This window comes from Triticum urartu, chromosome 6 (genome assembly GCF_003073215.2).
Source record: "Triticum urartu cultivar G1812 chromosome 6, Tu2.1, whole genome shotgun sequence".
Lineage (NCBI taxonomy): Eukaryota > Viridiplantae > Streptophyta > Magnoliopsida > Poales > Poaceae > Triticum > Triticum urartu.
In genome coordinates, this window is record NC_053027.1 from 36979990 (window position 1) to 36988225 (window position 8236).

The 8236-nt window shown below is 44.8% G+C and overlaps 1 pseudogene; it reads right to left on the reverse strand.

Moving 5' to 3' along the window:
• Nucleotides 1-534: 534 nt before the first annotated feature.
• Nucleotides 535-3272, reverse strand: LOC125513859 (annotated as a pseudogene).
• Nucleotides 3273-8236: the final 4964 nt, after the last annotated feature.

The window sequence follows — 8236 nt, forward strand, 5'->3', positions numbered from 1 at the left end:
AAAACTACATCTGAATAACTGCTCCAATCGAGCCTGAACGTGAATGAGCGAAGGGCCGCCAACTGAGGCCTAGAAACGCACGGAAAGGCGCCCAAACATGAGATGGTCCGCGGCTTTCAAGTCTGGCAGAGCAGAGGGGGAACCGGACCCTGACGTGCCGACGCCGAGGATGTGCTTGCGGGGGAGAACGCCGCGGGTCTACCGCTCCCCGGGACGAAAGGGTGCCATCTCCCCTTCGAAGCAGAAAAGCTTGTAGAGTCAGCCACGCACATGTTTGACAAGGAGGAGCAACGACGCACAGAACAGCATACTGTCCAGGCCGCGTCGAGGACAACAATTGCTCCATAGACTTGAGAAGAATAGGCGGCTGAGATCACCTCTCGGAGTAGCCCTTCCACCGCTGCTAACATTCCATAATGTTCAGAACTGCAGCTCATTTTCAGTTTCCCCTGCCCTATGTATGCAAAACATCCGACAAACAGATTGACGGCGGCGAGTCGACGAGTCCAACATATGCAACTTAACACCTCTTGCTTCACTTTTCCAAATATCCAGATCATGACAAAGGAGACGGAATAAACTGATCACGTCATAGCAGAACAAGTTATGAGCGAAACCCAAAGAAAATGACCAGTCTGAGAGCTGGAAAGATTCAGCATGAACCACAAGTCCACAAGTGCATATAGAAACTACAGGATACGATAAACCAAGTCCAGCTAGACGGTATAGAGTTCATAGGTTATAAACTGCAGATTCTACACCGTTCCTCTGAGTAGCGTTGGCATATGACGAAGTCACAAAAGGAGATGGAAATACTGTAGACGTATATGCTTAAGCCTTGCATTTCTGAATAGTCCATAGATGACCAACGACCCAGATCTTCTCGCCCTTACTAGAAGCTGAATCCTGTACAGAAATGGAAACAGTAGTGTAAGAGTCCGCTGCATCCGCAGAAGTAAAAAATGCTTAGTTACTCGCAAAAAAATGTTTAGTTACTTGCCAGCTAAAATAAAGAAAACTGAAATGATGTTCTTTAAGTATAAAGGAGAATGCAACTTAGCTTAACATTAATATGGGGACAAACTTTGTTTATATTTGGTACGGCCATTTCTAGGCGATAATCTAACACGAAAACATCTAAGCTAAACTGCTCCCAGATTAGAATGCAGAAGAAGCCCCAAGAAATTTTGCAGAAATAAGGAATCATGAAAGATACACTACTAGGCATGTTATGAACAGGCTTTTACAATAAGGAAAATGTTATGTAAACTGTAGAGACATCGCAAAACAAAGTGAGGAACCACAAGCAAATCGACCGTTGAATAATTTAGCCCATGGTGTCAATAAAAGTTACTACTCATCAGCACCAACTATTCAAAAACACAATTGAGTCAAAATATTGTATTACTGCACACATTTGAGTTGCTGTCCAGAGCTAAGCAAGATGTGCAAATGTTGTATCACTACTCCTAACCAATCAATTCTAACATTTGTGCCAGTACCCACAAGATCAGAACCAACAACAAGTCCACATGGTGTGGTACGTGTTTCTGCACACAGTTAAATTAAACATCCTTTAACAACAAAATGAATTATGCTGGATTTACTTTTAGCCTCACTAGACATGGTCAAGTTTTTTCATGCCTCGAACAATTTTGTATCCCTACAAACAGTTCCTACATAATTCAGGATTTACTTCACTGCTTGCTCTATTAGTTTCTTTCCCGCACATGAAAGCTAATTTGAGAATACAGGGAGCATGCAAAGTGTCATTAGTTAGCTTACGTATGTCAAATGCACACAGGAACTTCAAAACTTTGAGAATCCTCTCGTCCACCACAGTACACTTGACTTCAACTATGTTAAGGTGCTCTGGTATTGCAGACGATCTTTCCATTGAACTGAAGCTTCCTTTCATTTCCACTTTATGATTTGGTCCCTATGGTAAGTAGAAAATTAAGCAAGATTAATAGTCGATAATAACTTTAGCAGTGCGGCAATTGTCCATTAAAATGATTTATACCTTGGAAAAAAGTTGAAGAGTGAGCTTCTCTAGAACTGGTGAGTTTTTCAGAATGCAAGCTAGTGGATCCAAGCCAGGAGCCTCGCACCAATACTCATTGAGTAATAATGTCTTTAACTTACTAAACGTAGGGCAGTATTTCAAATCTCTTGAGAAAATGAACTGGAAAGAAAATACAATAAGTAAGCAAATCAAGTAACCATGACTGAGAAGCGAGATCATGATTTAAGAACCCAAATCGGTGGTGATGCATATGTAATCCATTTATTGCCTATGTTTGACAACTGTATAGATAGTGCAACATCCGAAAAGGGATGACCTAAAGGTGTTAAAGACAAGTGCCATACCTTTCCAAATTCAGATATCAACTTCAGATGTTTAGCACTAGAGATACCACCTAGAAGCACAAGAACGCTTCCACAATTTTCATTAAAAAGATCACACTTCTCACATGTAATATTACTAGGTCCACAGTAAACACCAGAGTCATAATTCAAACAGAAATCTTCACAGGAATCGCCAAGATAAACATATGCTGTCTCTAACAACGCCATGTTTTCAAGAAAAGGAGTTGTGCCGGTAAGGTCATCTAATTTCAGAGAGACAAGGCCTGGAGTAGAAACATGGAGCTGGCAATCGAAGCAGCACTTAGTAATGCTCAAATGCTTCAGGGAACGAGACAATATCTTCTCAACAGAAATGTCACGAAGGTTCATCTTCAGATCCTCCAGTGCTGGGCAGCCAGCAAAATCAAGAAAGCTCAGTTGTACGCATAGACCTTCCAGATCTAATGTTCTCAGATGCCGAGACACAAGAGGCAGGACGTCGAACCACAGATATGGAGGGGCTTGGATATGAAGGGTGAGCGCATGGACTTTGGACATGACAGCAAAACGGGTCCATAGTTTCACATAGACCTCGTCATCGTCCGAGCATTCATCGAATATCATCTCAACAGTGTCTAGGTCGGTGCGCTCACGCAGGATCAGCACATGGTCCACAAACACCCGGAGGTCTTCGACAGACTCGCACCATCAAGGCCGACGATTCGTAGGCCCGTGGTGGACCGCCAGAGGTGGCGCCAGCGCCGGGCGAGCACGCACGTCTGCACGGCTGCCTGCACTGGGAGGAAGGAGAGCAGATGGTGGAGAATATGGTCAGGGAGGGTTCCTATGATGTCGGAGCCGCTCGCCGGCGGCGCATTGTCGACCTTCTCACCGGGAGGCATTCCGTCGAACAGGTGGCTGGCTTACTGTGCTGCGAGGTGCGAGGCAAAGGAAATCATCAAAAGGCGCAAGGAGTAGAAAGAGTGGGATGGGATGGGATAGGGCCGATGGATGCATTTGGAGGTCGTCGGCTCACCTCACCTCGCCGCCGGCAGTCCGCTCCTGACGAGGAGCCGCCGCCGGTGGTAGCGGAAAAACAGGGGAGGATGGACTACGTTTTCGCCTTTGAAATGAAACTTGTTGACGGTCAAAAGGGTCGTCTCGCATAAAGGAGGGGATCACCCCGCTCGCCACTCGTCAGGGTCAGAGACCGGTCGACCCATGAGTCCATGGCCCATTTACCTTTTTTTAATGAAATCCCAAATTATAGGGAGAAAAACATTAAGTATTGCTACATGCACGATATGTGTATCGCATCATTCATGGGCAAGTCTGAAACAACAGCTAACGGCTGGATTAGCCACCCCGCAAAAAAAATGACTATTAGCCATCGTGCCAGTGCCGTTCAACCATGTATCATATGTGAAGTACTCCCTCCGTCCCATAATGTATTTACAACGTGTTTGGTTTGTAGAGAAGAGGGCAGCTTTCGATTCCAGCCGTTTCTAAAACCATAGCAAGCGTTTGTTTCAGCCGCGATGGTTTTCATAAGCGCGCTTTTCAATATTCCGTTTCACAAAATCGAAACTGCTCGAATCGGTCGGGGTTAGAAATCAAGACTTCGACGGACAAACCAAACAATTCGCATACTACGTAAGAAGTATTCGAAGGAAACGCTTCTTAATATGATGCAACAAATACATTACCTGCGCCAAACCAAACGCCTCGTTAGAATATGTGATCTCCTTCTCCACAAGCTGATCCTGCATGTATGATCTCCTTCCCAACTGACTTGGAGCATATCCAACAACACCTGTAATTTATTGATGTCAAGGCAAACTATATCATCTCCTGCAGGAATCTCATACCGGCCCCTACAGTAGGAAGCACCAAAAAGATCATACATGACTCATTTTGTTCTACGGGTGAAAAAAGGGCCACTTACCACCATTTTTGAAACGCTTGAGAAAACTTCACCGTAGGTGGTTACACCATCTCCGTCCTCTCACGCGACGGCGATGACACATGCATCCACCTTTGTCTTCCTCCCATCGCTCCTTGTAGGTTTGCCGCTCCAGTCTGAACTCCTGCGTTGTCATTCCCAAGCTTCATTGTCGTTTCCAGGCCTTGACGCCATTCTTGAGCTCCTCCCTGGTCATCCTTCTTTGTCTGGACCGCCTCTCGACGTGCTCCACTGTCGACGTACTCCTCTTCTTGACCTCCTCCACCACTGTTTAGAGCAGCCTCTCCTAACCTCCTCCACCACCGTGTAGAGCAACCTCCTATGCAACCACATGTTTTCCAGGGCACCCACCTTGATCCATTGACGCTCTCCATGCCAGGTTTCGGTGGTTCTCCATTCTCCCAAGCCTCCACTCCCGACCTCCTCCGTTGTCATTCACTTTGAGCTCATCGGCGAATGCTCCATGGCATGATTCATGTATGGCATTGACAAGAAGTTGAGAATGTTGCGCTCGGCATGATGGAGCAAACTAACATTGGGAAACCAGCAACGTGGGAGGAACGGGAGCGTCGCCGTGGGAGAAGGGCGAGGGGCGGCACTGAAGTTCAGTCATGCCCTTAGTTATTTTTTTATATCGATGACAATGTACTTATAGAGTACTAATATATTTCTAGGATGATCTACAAATGTTATTCCCATGGATACTTCATGTATGGAACATGGACACCCCCCCCCGCCCTTGGGAGAAGGGCGAGGGGTGGCACTGAAGTTCAATCATGCCCTTAATTATTTTTTGATATCGATGATAATATACTTATAGAGGACTGATATATTTCTAAGATGATCTACAAATGTTATTCCCATGGATACTTCAGGTATGGAACATGGACACCCCCTCCCCCCAGCTAATGACTCAAGACATGTGTGACAACGGAAACAAGCATAGATTGTTCCTTTCGTTCTTAGAGTTATAAAAATCCCACACTGTTAAAACTAGATCAATAGGGTTTGCGAAAGATTTGCTCAAGTCAAAATCATCACCAGATGCTAATCCTACTAAAAGTCTAATGTCAAAGCATAGACAAATCCTACATAGAATAGGTAAAAGTGACAAGTTATCACATGACCCGACTGTCCGCTAGAATGGAAAACATACTCAAGAACCATAAAACGTAGACGGACGCTAGCTGGACCATCTGGACAGCTCAAAGGGAATTTATGCCCTTAATTGTTTTTGGTTTAAGGGCAACATAATTTGTGGTCAAACCTCATGCTTGAAGTGTGTAAATAATGTCGTCGCATCATAAAGAGAAGCATGGATGGTTGGTTCCCCCACCCCATTTTGAAAAGGGAAAATATGCTTTTGTCGATGAATTTTATGTTTCATTTCAGTCAGTAGGGAAACTGCACTATTAAGATGGCGTACACCTCAGAGATATTGTGGGAATCATCTGAGAGAGAATGCCCTAGTCTGAAGTTCCATTGTTCTACTTAGCCTGGACTTCCGGAGCCGGGCTATTCTAGGGCATGGTTTGGCCACTTTCCGAGGAGTTCAAAGAGTTTGTGATCTTTCGCAAACCTTCTATAAATCACATAGCATTCCCAAAAACATGGCCCAAAAATTTCGTGGCTCGGTACATTTAGTTAGGTCCAGACAACTTCCGGAGCATCCACAAGGTGTGCAACCCTGTTGCAAACCACTTGCAAGCCCAAGACTTGTTCAGAACTTGGCCTGGAACTTCTAGGGTTTCTTGAAACTTTCGGGCCATGCAAAAAACGCGTTGTAATTGTTGGATTTAGGGGGAGGGGGTCTATTAATAGGCTCCTTCTTCCCCACGAAGGAGGCGACGCCTCCATTCTCACTCTCCATTGTTCTAGCTCTAATTTCTTGGAGAACTCCCTCCGCTTCCAGTCAAACTTGTTGATCTTTTGTGGAGTTAAAGAGAAGTGCCCAATCTATGTTTCCACTAAAGGAAAAGATGATTCCCATTGTTTCTTTGGTGGATCTTGGTACTCTTGGAGATTGGAGACTCCTATGTGGTAGAAGTCCCCGTTGAGAAAATTGATTTGTGAGTTTCCTAGTGTTTTGGCGAAGGTTTGGAGACTGCCTTAAGGTCTACCACTAGTTGTTGAGAATCGCCTTGGTGGTGATATCTTAAGGAGAATATGATGAGTCTTTATTGTGTTTGTGTGCCTACTGTAAATATGCCCTACAGACAATAATAAAATTGATATTATTCTATTTTTATATTCATAATTAAGTTTATATTTCTATGCTAAAATTGCATTGGTTTTTGAACGAGAGATTTGGATGAAAACATAATTGCATGTGTAGAATGATAAACACCAAAACGGATCCCTAGTCAGACCGCTGGACTAGCTCGTGTATTGTTGATAATGACGCTGACAATAAGAAGAGGACATTTTTAGGGTAATAATGATGTTCATATAATTTGTTAACGTTTACTTATGTTCTTAGACCACGAGAATATCGTAAACCCAGATATCAGATGGTTACTTTCAGGTTATCAAATGTTACTCCACAACTGGGTGGTTATAAAAACGACTCTTGGGTACACAAAAAAGTAGGCAGTGACGCTAGGTGTCAAGATTGGATACACTACGGGTCCATTCGGTATTAAGGCGTCCAACATTGCCTGGCCAGGATTGTGACTAAGGAGTCACGGGGATACGAAAAAGAGAAAAGAGTGCAAATCGGTAGCGAGGATAAATAGGTATAGTGATCAAGGAGTTGATCACAAGGATATCGTCAAAGTCTTGCATCGGGTTGTATAATGTATCGCGCAAGAGATGATGAGGAGTCGCGACTAACATTGAATGTTCCACTCGTTGTTGTTGGCTCTATCACCGCGTGCGACAACCCTAAAGAGCCTCGTAGCATCGCGAGGAAGCTCACCATCTTGTACCTCATTGGCGTCCTGGATGCGTCCACACCTAGCTCCATGTGGAATGTAGCTCAACCACCACGCTCCCTCTCCGTTGTTGCACGACACGGCATCGTCCCGATCGACAATCGTCTCAAGATCCCCATCAGCTATAAGACTGTGTGGTGGTCGACACGTCTGGTGTGGTGTAGGTAGGGCACACGACGATGGCACGAGGTGGTGGAGAACATGGTCAAGGCAGCCGTCGTGTGCGTGCCCAGGAAGTGGAGGAATGTGCGAGCGCTGCACTTGGCACCCGAATCGATTGCCCTACCTCTCTATCCGCCATCAGGTTGTGCACATGTGTTCGAGCTCCGATACACAGGAGGAAGTGATTCATGAAACCGAACAAACAACAAAATTTTGGTGACGTTGGATTGCAAGCTTCCCTATCCCTGTTCGCGGACACGTTAAAATATTTCATTTGGTGACTAGTGCGTTGGAGATGTCCTAAGTTTTTGTTTTTGGATAAAGGAGATGCCCTAAGTAGGGCCCACACGTCAACCGGACACCAACCATGCCTCGCTTTAGGTCTTCGTTTCTTTTTTTGAGCGGTGCTTCATGTCTTCGTGGGCTATAGCAAATACGGTGGCTAGGGCTTGGGCCCCCAAACCCAGCCTAAACCATAGTAAGTTTTTTTTAGAAGAACTACCACTCCCTTATTCCATAATGTAGTGCGCCCATATTTTTCGAGATTTAACTTTGATTATAAATTAGACCAATAATACATAAATCATTTTATTAAAAAAATATACTTTTAAAAACTTCTTTTGACGAATTCAAAGGTATCTGTCATGCTTCCGCCGCAGTCGCCTATGTTGGTTAAATTTATGGTAAAAAATAAATTTTCAAAAGCGTGGACGCATTACATTGTGGAATGGAGGGAGTAGGTCCCACACGTCAGCAGACACCAACCAGGCCTCGCCTCAGGTGGTGATCAGGGCTTCATGGGCTATAGCAGCACGGTGGCTAGGGCTTG